Below are 15,947 nucleotides of genomic sequence, written 5' to 3' on the forward strand. Positions count from 1 at the left end.
CCATGACATTTGGTACAGATAACAGTGGTCCCCAGAGGATGACTCCTAATGACTTTGGTGATCCTCTAACCTTTCATTTAGCACCACCAGCAGGTCAAAGTCTTCCCTTATCCAAACATCTCAGCAGCTTCTGAATGGATGGAGATTTTGTGGAGGCATTCATGGTTCTCAGTTGATGCATCCTAAGTGTGCGTGAGTGCTCTTCTGACTTTTCATTTGGCGCCACAAAATCTTAATTCATCCAATACATTAAAGAAAACCTGCAGATCAGCTGTACGTTGGCATATGTATGTTAGCATGCTAAACTAAGATGATGAACATAGTTAACTTTACACCTGCCTAACATCAGCATGTTAACATTGTTATTATGGGCATGTTGCCATGCTAGCATTGGCATTTAGCTCAAAGCACCACTGTGCCTAAGTGCAGTCTCAGAGAGAGGCTGTCATGGCTGTAAACTTCTGCTGTTTCTATAGTATCAGATGAAAACTACAGAGTTTATATTATATATCATGACTCTGTTATCCCTGGCCTGGATGAATCCATCCTTAATGATTGAAGAGGATGAAGCAGTACAAGGATGTCTGCCTATAATTACTGAGAATCATTCTCCAGCATCGACAATTATAGTCAGTCAGGTATGGAGTAAGGGGGAGAACACTGGTCAAATGATTCATTGCTCTTTGTGTATTCACTCTCAGTATTACATTTCTTAACAAAAAATCACTCATATAAGATACATTTATTAATTTATTTGCCTTAATATGAAAGGGCTTTGTTTGAAGTGCTTCACTTTCAGTGCAAAGCAGGCATGTAAACAACTATTGAGTGTTTTAATTATATGAAAAAAGGAAAAATATCTGACAAAACAGTGAAAAGAGAAATTCCTTCAAAGAGGATTTTCAAGGAATGAAGATTTAATAATTTGATAGTTGCCTTGTTCTTGAAACTCTTTGAGGTTGAATAATATTTATATTTCTAGATGAAGATGAATTAGACTTTAAGATTAAAACGTAAAATGCTAAAATGGCTGAGATGAATGTATTATTTTTATTTTTTTTGCAGAGACTGTTAAATATCAGCTTCCATTGTTTCCGGTGTAGACAGGAGGGAATTAAGGGCTTCAGCCATTAGTGTGGTGCGCTCTCAGCTGTCACACAGGAGGCCATGCAGTGAAGGATGGATGTCAGCCTTATGAAAGAGGAATGTGATACCTGTGCTGTCAGGAAGGAAAAGCTGGAGGGATAGAAGCAGAGAAAGGCAGGAAACAAGCTGGCAGGGGAAAAAAAACTGAAGATAGAGAGTGAGAAATAGAGGGAGACAGGGGAAAGGAGATAGACTTTGAAAGACACCACAAAATGATGTGGCATCACTCAGTGCCCGTGAGGCAAAATCACCTCCATCCCTCCTCACACCCTCAGAATAATGGCAGGATTTATCACACGTTCCCTATTCACAGAGAATATTTCTCCAACAAGGAAGAGATGACATGAAAGTAGAACTCAAGTTAAAGTTTAGAAACAGCTCAATGGCATGAAAGTACTATTGCTGAGCTACACCCAACAAAAATATCCCTCTCAAATTCCCCTTGTTATGGTGAAAGATGTCTGTCTGGGGGCCATGATGAAAATGTCAACTTCAAAAGTCTTTTTTCATCCTAAAACGTTGTCTTCATCTGAATCTGAAGGGGGAACAGATGCACGGAGAGATGGGCCCTCTGTGGTGTCTGTCTATGTCTGCATATTGTGTTTACGCATCTGTATGTGAGTGTGTGTTGCATAGTCTTTTGTCTCAGTTTTAAAGGCAATTCTTTTGGGGGAATTAGCCTTTTTTTCACAGACAACAAGCAACATGAAAAGCTTTTCACACTCTTTCACATCTTAGTTTTGGTGTCAGTAAGGCTAGCAGATTGCGTCAGGTGTCTCAAACGGGTTCAGGTTCAGCCACGGAGACAGGCTCTATTGTTGAACACAGCGGTTACGTAAAGTGTCATTAGTGGTGTTGCATTGTTAAGTAAGGTGACAGCTCCAGTCTGTTGTGTGTCATATTGTGTTACATGTATCTGTACACAGCAGACATTGTCCATCATAACAAGAGATTTTATCCTCTGTCTGTCATACGATTTTATTTCCACAGAAAAAACAACCCAGCAGTAAATATGTCATTCCCTATAAATTATGACTTCCCTGTGTGGGCCAAATAGCAATAAACATCACATTGTAAGCTTTAACAATGAGCCAGGGTATGTGACACTGATAGCAAACAGCTGTAGTGTCCTGCTTTGGCTGATAAATGTAACACATGAGTACATGGTGTTATATTGCAAAATACAAACAGATAATATATGGTATGACCCCATTAGGCAAAGCTGTGTACTTATGAACATACTGGAACATCATTTCACTCTATTTTCTCCAAATCTAGGCAGTGGGATCAGGGATGTTTTTGATAGATAAACACAAGGATAAATGAGTCATTTGTCTCCCAGTGTCATCACAGATTACAATAAAATTCCCATACTTTATTTCCCATGGGAACTAAATTCCTAGTGGAACATGTTGAAGTTCGGGGACTCACAAGGGACAGCTTAAAAAAAGAGTCACAGTCTAAGGCGATGCTAACATGCAAATGTCTACCAGGTATTATATTTACCATGTTTACCATCTTGTTTACAATTAGCACAAAGTACAGCTGAGGCTGATTGGAATGTCATTAGTTTAGTAAGGTATAAGGTATAATTTCCACATTAAAATCCTTAAAAAACATCTACTTCTACCTTTTTAGAAATTCCAGAATCTATCTATCTATATGCAAACGCTGTTTGTTTTTAAAGTTTTAGTCACTTCACTGTCACATTTTCAGTGTATTTGCACTGGTGACTATTTGTGATGTCACAAATCATGCTCGTAGGCCCGCCCCTTAAAAGCAGATTTTCAGTAGGAACAGAAAACGTTGTACTTTGAGCGGATGAATATCTGCACAGTGAAGCTCAAACATCCAACTGTAGGAACAAGAAATAAAACATACATACATACATGCATTAGAGGGCTGTACAGACAGTAAAAAAAATGTGCAGGAGTACAAAAGAGTGTGAGAGTACAAAATTGAACATGCAGCTGTAGTGATGTGGCAAATGTGGCATTCAGTACAAGGAGACAACTTATATTTAGAATTTGAAAAACGCTACCTGCCATGCTGATCCTAAATGAGCTATTGCAAGACACTTGACAGATGGCAATTATTTTATTCTATTTGACATTCTGTGTCATTGACATGATGATTCCTAATCGTCGTGGTACAAATGTGGATCCAGTTTTACTCAGAAGAACGTGAATATAAATGTGTTTTTTGCCTTAAAATGCTACACCCCAGTGAATTTCCCCTGAGTGCATACTGTATATACTAGTATGAAAATGTGTCATTGCTATGGAATTATTCCAATGCGTTTGTAATACCCTGACCTGCTGACAATTGGCTTCAGGTGTGTTCAATCAAGCCTTAGATCGCTGACTAGGTGCACCTGTAGAGTAACCCATAAATAGGGTGACTCACTGTGAATGCAAGTCCAACATGGACTGAAATGTTTGCACTCAAACACGTTTTCACTGTCTGTGCAGCCCTGTAACATATCAAATAAGAATAAAAGAAAATTCAGATCTAGTCTTACTCCCTTTCTCCTGTTCTTGCATGAGTCCTCCCTTGTTGCAATGTAACTTTTTCTGCTGAGTGCCACCAGTGAAGAAGACAAACAAAGGACAGTTTTAAGGCACAGCTCAACCTCTGTGAACCTCTAGTAAACTGGCTTTGACATTACAATCAGTAGAGTGTCTCTTTAAGTTGCACTCCAGCATGATCACATATACACACAAAACCTCAATTAAGCTATGCTGAACACCTGTGTACCTACACACATACAGGCAAATACAAGTGCTTTGTGTTGTAAAGACTTAATGTGTTATCACCTTAAATAAGACAGATGCATATTTAATGGCCGGTCCTTGCTCAAAGCAAGAGGCATCAAATTATGCTAAGTAAGTGAAAAATGCTAATGGCTATGGCTCTTGTTGCTGCTGAACGACAAACTATGCAATTTTTTTAATGTCCTTTACCCTTGGTGAAATCCTTAACCTGGATTTCTTTTATTACTGAATAGCTGAAATGGTTCATCTGCAATTTAGAGGATGCTGGTCTAGATTAGCAGTACACCCAAATATGTAAACCTTAGAAAAATCAACTTTTTTGTTATTGTTTCATTCCTCTCAACAAATCTGTTTGGTATGGATATTTGCTCTTTGGTAAACACAGGCTCCTCATGGCTTCACGATCCACGATGATCTTCGCAATCACCAAACAAAACATCTGTTTTCCTCCACAGTTCAGTGTTTATCTCCAAGCTTCAGCTCTTACTGTACTCCTGAGGTGGCACGTTAACTCTGTGAACACCTGGAGAGAATCAGACTGATATCAAAGCAGAGACAGTTCAGTGTTGCAGGGCCCACGACACACACACACACGTAAAACATAGCTAAGCAAACACAAGGACACAAATTGTTTGCACATTTGTGGATGCAGAGAAATATGCATAACTAGACACACACACTCACATACACACACATAGACTGATTTCCTGTGCTGCCATCTGTCAGTTGTAGAAGCCTCAGGGGAGTTACAGTAGGCTGCAGACTGTGCCACAGTTGGGTGCTAAAATGAACAACATAGCAGATGTTTGGGTTGTTTTTTTTAGTAAGTTCCTATAGTAACCTCCAAGAGGAGACTGCCACTGTCATGTAGTAATGTCACTTATTGAATGACACCCCCACCAAATGGTTGGACAAACATCTGTGTTCTGGTTATGCTTGTCTTTGTGAGGGATGGGCTGCATAAGTTGAAGAAAGGAATGTCAAGACCAACAGAAGTGAGCCCAGTGGGAGTGCCTGCAATGACAAAATATTATTTCAACACACATGAACACTATATTCTTTCACCATCACATACACATATGTAGCAAGCCCTCTAATTACATTTTGGTGGTTCAACAAAGGCATTCTCATATAAAGCAATATTTATTACATTATTTAAAAAATAAACAGATCTTACTTTTCAACTAAATATAAAATGTGTCAATCAATTTTAAACTCTTTCAACAGACTTGATTTAATCCTGGTGTCTTATCTGTTCAGTTCTGTGTATTTGCTTTATTTCTATCCGCCTGCATTAACAGTACATATTGCCGTAATTATTTTAACATTAAAATACCCCAGATATTGCCATTCAGTGTTCTTTTAACATTGTAACCATTATTGTTTTTAAAATGATTAATGCAATATTGTTCATGTTGATGAAGACTGCTGTTCACATTGTTGTTAGAGGTTGAATATATTATTGCAACTGTTGAGATGAAGATGACAAAGAAGTCAGTGATAGGGGCAATATATTAAGTCCTATACGTGTTGTGTGTTTCTTTTACAATGTCGAAGAGAATGGCTTTCTGACAGAGTGTTTCAGGACAGTTTGGACTCACTGGTTTTCCCAAATGACTACCTGTATGAGCGAATCCTATTCTCTGGGGATACCTTACCTGTGCAGACTGCTGGGTCCAAAGATTCAGCACCTCTCATTCCTCCTCCTCTTATTTGCAGTAGGAAATTCATAAAATCTGAGCAAAGCAACTATTTGCTGCACCATTAGAAATGTATTTCAGTCAGGACCACTTTTGTCAAAATATCTTTTATTCCAAAGCAGAATGTTGCATTTGGCGGTATGGCTCTGTTCTGGGACCTCCTTGTCCTTCCACGTGCCTACGTGGAAAACCTTAAGGCAGGGAGGTGTGCTCACCTATGTGCATACATGGAAAAGTTTAAGACAAGGAGAGCGGCAGCAGAGACCCCCCCAGGGTACAGAACAGAGCAAGCATCAATGGCAATCAGAAAATGACATTGATTAATTAGAAACAACATAAAAAGGAGGAGCTGGGGTGGAGGTGGGTTGCAAAAAGGCTTGTAGAGGAAGCAGCAGAGATAGGCAGGCTAAAGCAGCTTAAATAAGGCTTCATGAATGATATTTGCCAATTGGATGCTTGAGGGAATCAGGTGAGCTGTCAGCTGATTGTATATGGTTACCAATAGGAAGCTTAGAGGAATCCGCTGATCCATCAGCTGATGTATGTTTATGACTAGCTGTGATCATATGATATAGCTGTAACTGAGAGCTGAGCCTGACTTCGTGGCCTGCCTGAACTAACGCTATGCTCAATATTTGGCAGTGAAAGGATTTTCACACAACTTCATTACCTTCCCCGGCTGCAGAAGAATGCGCTGCATTAAAGAAGGATTCTACCAAACTACTGGTAACATTAATTACAGATTACAAAAACTTGTTATTTTACATTCATAGCCAACATACAAACTTTAAATACTGTGTTATAAGGTTCTGGGACTTTTGGACCTGTACAATTTACCAGCAACTATCAAAAGATATGTTACAAAAACAAGTGTTTTATTCTGCAGAATCAGTTGTCTGCTGAGGGTGAGCTTGGGTGTAGAAAAAAAACCAAAACAATGATTAATACATTGTGTTACAGGAATGCTTACAGTGTGCGTTGGAATTATCACTCCTCTCTAGTTTTATGGATTTCTGGAAGCCATTTTTCCTCAGTGTCCAGCAGGTTTCTTTGGTTTTTTATTTGCACCTCTGCCAGCTGTTTTTTCAAGTGAATGCTGTACAGGCATCTGACAGTATTGTGAGATCTGTAAAACACACATCAGTTAGCACAACAGAAAATGTGCATGGTGTGGATGTCCTTACATCCTTAAGATACTCACTATGTTTCCAGGCTGACTGTCAGGTTGTACAGTGTCTGGTTCCTGTTACAAATATATTTTATGAGCACCACATCACTCCTTTACTGTCACGATTCAGTTCTAAAGGTCGACCCAAAATGCATACAGGACACAAGGGAAGGTTGAATGAACAAAAGGCAACTTGAATAACTTCTTAGAGACGGCGACAGAAGCACAACATGACTAAAGATCAAACATCTACACAAAGAACAAATAAACTAATGAAACACAGGTGAACCTAATGAGGGTGAGGAAAGCAATCAAACCTGGAGGGAAAACTGACAAAGACAGGAAGTCAAGTTTAACAAGACACAAGAGGATAGTTAAACCAAACCCAAAACCATGACACTCTCGCTGTTTACTTACAGAGGCAGTGTTTTTGTTTTGTTTTTTTACATTGTGTTTAACTTCCTGGTAAGCTTCCATTTGAAACTGTTGTTTGGTTGGTGGTTTCATTTTAGCATCAGTAAATTGATGATTGACCTCTGTGGTTTTGCAACTATGAGTACCCTTATTACACATTATACAGTCATCCACTGTTGATTTTAAATTTAAAAAAAGCTTTATTTAAAAATATCTCCAGCAGTTTGAACTTCTTTAAAACTAATTAATGATTTGTTGTGTTAAAGTTATGATTCTCCCAAAAGGTTTACTCTTCAAAAATACCTTTTCCAGCACTCCATTAATATAGAGGAGCATAGAGGAGAAGGATGCACGGAGGAAAAGGTTTGACAGGTTTGACGTGCATGCACCCAGTATGACATCACCACCACATTGTAAAGAACGCCTCTCAGACAATAAGCCCATGTCCTATCAATTCCCAATAGAAATGATTCCACAGCCTTGCATTAGTCATTGACGGATGACACAGTGAAGCCCCTCTTTCTATTGTTCCTGAACATTGCACAAATTAGCTGAGTCTCTAAGCACACTCCCTGCTGATGTCACCAGAGCCCCTCTGTGAGAACAGATTAGTTGCTAATATCCTCTGTTTGATGGAGTAAGCCTTTAAATAAGCCTTTTCTTTGAGGAGTGATATACAGTTCTACTTTTGGATCGTTGTTTGGAGGAAAGATTGTACGGAGCTCGAAGTAGTCAGAGAGCGTGGTTTCTTTGCTTTTTAGATCTGGAATTTAGCTGTCATCCTGATCCAGACTGAAGAAGTGTGTGGGCAAGTAGGGATTTAATGTCTTACTCAAGGACACTTCACAAGGACACGTTGGGGTTTTTTTTTAGGATTAATTTTCATGTAGACTGGAAAAAATAAGATATGAGAAGCTTGATGTAGCAGCACATAGTTTGGCACAATCAGCTGGCTCCAGGATTTAAGCGTCCTCAACCTTCGGCGACGACTATTTACAGCAGAAAGGAACCACCCCCAACAACCATGGTAACTCAGAGACAAAGAAACAAAATTATATTACAGAAAATTGTGTGCACTCCATCAGAACAATGTAAGGATAAAAAGCTAATAAACAGATTTCAAGTGAAACAAACGGTGTGATGTTAATTGTTTGGGTGTCATTGACTGTAAATCAAAATGGCAACTAATGAGGTGAAAGAGTGTGAACTGGGTTGATATGTGTGGCTGCGGGCAGCACACATCAAACCAGATGTTATATATTTATTGTTGCTAACTTGACCGCAGAACCCTGCACGTCCAGAAACGACACTAGAGGGGTACCTACGGTGTCATATTTTGACCAAGTAGCAGTATTTGACGACTTGGGAGAGGTTGGATTAGAGAGTCTGTTTCATCTATGCATCATCATATAGATTTCCAACACTAATCTACACTGCCATGTGTGGTAAACTTTATATAGGCTACAAATTAGCTTGTCAAACAAGAGCCTAAGTTCACCAGACCATATCATTTAACCATTGTTTCACTTTTGTACTACCTGTTACTTTTGTAAGGAGATCATAGCTCTACTAAAATGGTAAATATCTTTTGAAACAAATCTCTTCAGATACAACAGGGCACTCATGGATCATCTCAGAAAGGCACTTGCTATGTGATATGCTTCAAACTTTTTTGATTGAGTTCACATGACACCATGTTTTTGTCTCACCTCTCCTGTCATACTCAGCTGACTGCTGTCCAACACGAAGAAAGTAAATCCAAAAAAGCAGAAAGGTACTATCCCCGCTCTCAGCAAACCATTAACCCCTTGCACAGTAAGGCCTCACCCATCGATTTCCACAAAACCTTTTGTCAGGTTTGATTTCTGATCCCATTTCTCACACTCCTTTAAAATGTACAGGGTGAGCTCTGTGGATCAGCAGAGAAGGGCCCAACACTGTGTGTTTGAAGTGATGGGTTGACCACCACTGAAAGAAAGGAAAAATAATGAAATAAACACTCATATGGGCTAAAAAAGAAATGACTTTTCAGTGTGACAAGACGAGCTACACAAATGTATGTTAACAAGTGGGGCTTGTCAACCTCCTGTGACCCAGTACACGGTTTCCTTTCCATGCATAGGTTGGAGAAGTGACAATCGTGGACAGAGGGCGTGACCCCAGTGTGTGCGGGAACGTCAGGATGAGGCTAAAGGTCAGAGGGCAGGGTCTTTGGGGTAATAAGGTCAGACAGTGATACATTACTGTAGCCTTAATACAAACTACTCTCCAGCTGATGGAAACCAAAGACAAGCAGTGGATTGACTAATATTATTGTAAGAGATAGAGGTCAGTGATATGTCACCAAAACATGGGATCTTCTAGGTTTTTCTTTCTAACTTATGATCTGTTTACTTCAACTTTTGGTATCAGTTTTGAGGCATATAAGCTATAATAGAACCTTCAGACAATCTTGAATGGGGTATTCAAAGTTTGTCCTTTTTATTGTTTGTTGTTTGTAAAATAAGACAACATAAATCATAAAACACAGCATTGCAATAGTATGAACCCCTTTCTATCCTTAATTGTAGGCACTATTCTTCCTGGGGTGTTTTTTATTGTCTAAAATTTTTCATAATCATTCATCTGAACAGAATCAAACACATTGGAGCACTTGCTGTGTTTGTTAAACCCATATTCGTATATGTATACTAAAATTGACATGGAAGTCAATGAGAAAATAAAGTTTTGACAAATGCCGTGCCGTCATGCAATCACACATTTCAAATTACTAATTGTCAAAGTTTTATCATAGTATGTGATACAGCCATGACTTCCCCTTGACTAAAGATGCCCTTGTGGTGTAAAAATGATGCAGAAATGAAGCATGAAGATTATTTGGTGACATTTTAACCTCAAGAGTGACCCCAACCACAACCATTATTCGTACAACTAATAATAATGAGTAATTATGGTTGATAGCAGTTGTTTGATGCTACTGATCCATCTTTCGTCAAAAGATTTGAAAGGTTAAAAGCTTTAGTGAAAAGCATTGTAGAATACTCAAGACATTATTTATCCACAAATTTCCACCTGGCAAACACAATCTGACACATTTAACAGACAGCTTATGCCTAACACATTGTCACACATAATGTGGAGATTTCTGTTTACAGACAATGGAGTAATCTGCCAAATTCTGCACGCAAAGCTTGTCACTGAAAATCTGACATGGCACAAAGCTGATGGATCACAGTTGGCCGCTGATAGGTACAAAGCTGTTGCGGTGCGTCTGGAGCTTTTTTGAAACAGTTCTTAATTAGAGGTAGCATCTGGACGAACCAGCCTGGAAAAAATAAAACGTCAGGAGGCTATGACATTTTACAAAAAGCTTTACTTACAAGACAGAGTTTAGTCAGATTAGTGTTTTAGGGGCAAAAATGTGCACTGATGTTGAACATAAACCTTTTGTCAATTTATATAGCCCAATATCACAAATCAAGGGACACCCTCTGTCCTTACACGTTCAATTTGGGGAAAAAAAGGAAAAAACTTCAGAAAGAGCAACACAAGAGGGATCCCTCTCCCGGCACAGACAGACAGCAGACCAACACAATACAATTATAGCATGGACAATCAGGATGACAAAATTATAGATCCATTGTAAACATATGAAGAATATGGATCTGAGAGGACATCAAGCAGCTTCAGTTGCCTCCAAACAGATAGAGCCTGAGACTCACAAGCTCCTTTTCACCAAGAAGACCTGAAATGAGGGCAGACTACACAGACACATATACGGCTGAAATAGAAAAAAAAAAAATTAAGTTTAAAGGCCTCAGAGTCAGACTGTCTGTCTGATTTCAGCAGGGAGATTATTCTAGAGAACGGAGGCACGAAGGAAAAATGCCCTGCAGCCAGCTGACTTCTTTTTAACTCCAGGGACAGACCTTGGATGGAATATAAGGTTAAAGGAGATCAGACAGGCATGAAGGGGCGTGCCCACTTGTATCATCCAAGGTTCCATTAGCTGTTAATGATTAAAGGGTGAGCTAGTACGCTAGGCTAAGCTCTGAGCTAAGTTAACAGAACAGCAACAAAAGCTACCCCTAATGCAGATAGTTTCAAAACTAATAAGTAGTAAGTCTATTATGATATGGACCAAGCACAGAGTATATAAGTAGAGTGAAGAGTATAAAACTGAGGAGGGAAAAAGAGTAGACGGCAGTTGTGGATCTCATGGAATTCACGGGAAGCAGCATCGTGCCGTCGAAACAGCCAGCAGTAAGTAAATCTATATGAGGAACTCAGTTCAACCTTTCATTAAAATTACTGTTATTTTTGAAACCCTAGCCTCAACTAAAGATAGACAGAATTGTTCTGCGGAGCCTATTTGCATATGCAGTGAAGAATAAAACTGTGACCTGAAGACCCCGAGGCTGATGAAAGTACTGGGCTTCGGTGTGGGCAACCAGACTGACAAGCCTGAGTATGAGAGCCAGTTCCTCAGACAACAAGACTTAGCAATTATCTCCACCGCAGGCCAATCAGACACACTGCGCTGAAGCAAGAAGCCTGCAATCAATCTCCAAGGCTTGTAATGAGAAACATATTTTTCTCCGCCAGTGAAAAGATAATCAGCAGCTGAGCGGAAGGGTCAACAGGTCCCCTCTACAAGGATGTAGCGAAACAAATAACACAACTCTCTATCAGCCTCCACAGGGTAGCCGAATCCTCAAACAAGGTTACCTTCAAACCTGCAGACCCTTAACACAGCTGCTCCTTGTGGTATCGATCAGTGTGTGTGTGTGTGTGCAGAAGTATCTTAGCCTGTAGTGCCAACAGTTTTCCTATGTGACCTATGTAAAGCGTGCATTGATTTGAATATGTGATATGAGACTGTATACAACATAGTTTTTCAGTGCAAGAGGCACATCTGCAATGTGCCTGTGCGACCTCTCCACAGTGTTTCCAAATGTGACTGAGGAAAAGAATGAAGGTTTCTTAGTGCTGTCAAAATGTGTTGAAGGAAGTAATACATTTTCCTCTAATTACTTTATTATTTATTTAATTAATAAATGGACTAAATTGCTAATAAAATCTAAACATTTTGGTGCAAAAAGCATGGCTTTTAAGATTAACCCGAGGGAAAAAATATTGAAAGAATTATTCACGAGAATACATTAGAGCCACGTGTTGTTGAAAATCAGCTTTTTGGTTCACTCATTATTAATTCCATTGCCTTTTGAAGTATATGTGTGCACCGTTCTAACATGATTTAATACTTTGGGTCATTATACAGAGGGAACATATATCCAATACAACCAGACATGCTTATAGCTCTAAATGTGGCTTTAATGAGAGTACTCTTCAAAAAAGGCTTCTTCTAATACAATCTTACACGCAACGCTTTGCATCATGACACTGCAGATTGAAGTAATAGTTAGACATTTTGGGGAATTTTTTGCTTCTCTTTTGGGCAGACAGGTTAGCTGTTTCCCATTTCTAGTCTTTGTGCCAAGCTAAGCTAACAGCTTCTCATTTTAAAGCCAATATGCTTTCAAATTATTGAACTACTTAACAGCTTAAAAAGATCAGGGAAAAGGCACAGACTGTACTCCCCAGTTATCAGAATAGTGAAGAAAATGCTCACATTAACTCTGGAAAGGGCATGGCTAGATCTTTTCCCATTTCAAGTCTTTGTGCTAAGCTAAGGTAACCAGGTGCTGGCTGTATCAGTGCGCGGAGATCTTCTTACTACTTTTCAAACTCAACAAGAAAGTGAATATTTCCTGTATAAAGAAGTGCCCAACTATTTCTTTAATACATTTAGCCATTAAGTCCTCTACTGAAATGTCAATTGCAGCTCTTCAGTGGTGTTTGGGTAGATTACATTCCCCTCTGACACTGAAAAACGTATCCAACCCTCTGAATCCTACTGTGTTACTTAAATGATGTAAGTATCTTATGATTGCATACAAATTGTTTTTTATCATTTAATAGCTGTAATAATTACTTTCATTTGTATGGTTATATAATTTCTGTGGTTTGTCTCTGAGAGTGTGTGTGTGTGTGTGTGTGTGTGTGTGTGCGTGTGCGTGTGTGTGTCCGTGTGCGTGCATGTGTACGTCTGGGTTGGTGTGTGGAAGTTAATGGAGGTTTTATTTTGCCATTGTTTGTGAGATGGAGGTGAAACCAATTTTAGATAATTGGAATCAGTAATTGAAATGTATGTTGCCATTTAAAACTTTTATTTGGCCAATTAGAGCAAAGCAAGTGTGTGCTTTAAGTTTGAAAGTGTAAAAAAAACATTAAATCCTATAAAGTGAAGCAGAAAAACATGTTAAATAATACAGCAAATCCATTAATTACGCTCTTCTGTTTTCAATATCTAATTTCTCGTATCCTGCTGTGTGGCCTTTGAAGCCTGTATGTATTTTTTGTAATTGCAAGACTAATTCTTCCACGGCTTTGAAGAGTTTTCAACACAGCTACTGAACAGGTTGTCCTTAAACAATCTCCCAATTGTTTATTCATTCAAATAAGTTACAAAATAAGACGTTCAAGGAAAACATTCTCTTTTAAGATAACAATAGCAGAAAGTCATTTTATGTAATATTCCCAAATATTACCTTTTGTAGCATATATTGCATTTGTGTGGTTGGTGTGGCCACAAACAAACAAATAATGACAAATACAAAGGGTGGATGGGATGTGTTTTGAGGTGACCTCAGTGTTCATCTGACCTCTTGTGACTCCCAGTTTATGACCTGTGAAAGGATACAAAGGCTTCTGACCATGGACATAAATCCATATTAGGCACTGTGAAGGGGATAATTGGACCAACCCCATTATTTATTATTGAAGGTTTTTTGAGACGCTATATTTTATATTTGACAGTTGCTACATCTGAAGGACAAATTGCTTTTGTAGAGTTTAAAGACCCTGAGCTACTTTCTCATTCTCATTATGAACAATGGGGACCTACATGATGACAAAATGTTGGAACATTATTTCACGTTTGAGATTTCCGTATTTGTGTTTTTGTCTTCTCACTGGTTTGAAGTGGGCGAGGCTCAGTTGGACAAAGGTGATGTTACGTTCTTCCTTGCACAATCAGGGTTTAGCAATATATAATATAATATAATATAATATTGCTTATATTTACAGTTCTGTAAATCAAATGTGATCAAACCACAACCACAGACTCCTCATAAAACAGTTTTCCTCAAACTTTAACCCTCATTTTTAACTTATTTAGTCATGAATATTTACTTTTTATAGAGAATTTTCTGAGATTGAAACCAAGATTTCAGGGGCTTTAACCTGGCTCAATATGATGCGAAATAGTCTAACACCCTTCCCACAGTATAACACCTCATATGTAGTTCAGATTAATGTTCGAGATGAAGGGATGATATGCACAAGCCTGCAGGAAGCCCATACATTGCAGTCACTCTAACACCAAATTTTTAGGAAGTGTTGCTGGCACAAAGCAACAAACTTAAGTTTTGTGCTACAAAACTGGCAAGATGTCATCTCATGGAGCCTTGTTTTTTTATTGTTCACACAGTCTGGAGCAGGATAATTGTCATGCATTGGAAGCAGGGGAGCATGACAAGCACAGATAGACAAGGAGACACACCATATATAAGCTGTAGTACACTGACAGAGCTACTGCCATTTGTATCACCCAGAGTGGGACAAGTCAGCCCTGTCTTTTGATCAATGTTTTTTGTCATCACTGTGTCTTTCTCACCCTTTACCCCTCACTTTCTGTCCATCTGTCTTTCTTAATGGCTCTCTTTTTTCCCATTTTATACAGTACTTTTTTATGTCTCTCCTTTTCACATCTCTCTTTCACAAATCTCTGCAATTCATACCCATATACTTTTTCTTTTATAGCCTCCATACACACCACCCACAGACATTAGGTTAGCTATTATGTGAATAGTGGTCAGTATGGTTATAAAGTGCATCATATAACCTTCTGAATCAGAATTTAAATTGAAAGGCCATTTTATATTACACTAAACCTTTGTTCATATATGGTACCACTATACAGAACGCATGATTTGATAATAATATAGTCTCACAGAGAGGCATTATTACTTTCATAGATTTGGGTGTTTCATTAAAGGAGTAGGTTGATTCTGGTAATTCTATATTTGTATGAAGAAATGTAGTAGTATACAATCACATAATGTCTTGGGCTCATGGGCAACATTGCCCGTGAGCAATTGGCAGAATGTCTTGTGCGTTCTTTAATTTCTGTATATTGAACTTCCTCATTTTGATATATGTTACAGTTTGTGTACAGATAGGTTGTTACAGTATCTGGTTACTTAAGGATGTGTGGCCACTATGGTGTATGTATTGTTGAACAGGATGTGTCACTGAGACCAAGGACATTTGGCTGGTTGGATATGATTTACACTTGCTGAATCAAGAAACATATTTAAATACAAAAAAATCCAGGGGCTGTTACAGGGTCAGTGGAGTCTGGGGCTTAGACCAGAAATCTTTGAATAAGCTTTGAGTCATGTTTTGATTGATAAATATTGCAATATTATATTTGGTTTTCAATTAATTTCTATTTTTGGTCATTTTTCCTCTCTCTTTCTTTGTAATGTTATACCACTGTAAGTTCCCTGAAAATAGTGAGCGCAAGAAATGGATGAATGGCTGGAGAGATGCTAGAGGTACTATACTATATACTGAAAATGCCTGGAAAATTTAGAGGTAGTGATGAAAAAGTAACTGCTG

Source organism: Dicentrarchus labrax, unplaced genomic scaffold, assembly GCF_905237075.1.
Source record: "Dicentrarchus labrax unplaced genomic scaffold, dlabrax2021, whole genome shotgun sequence".
NCBI classification, from domain to species: Eukaryota; Metazoa; Chordata; class Actinopteri; family Moronidae; genus Dicentrarchus; species Dicentrarchus labrax.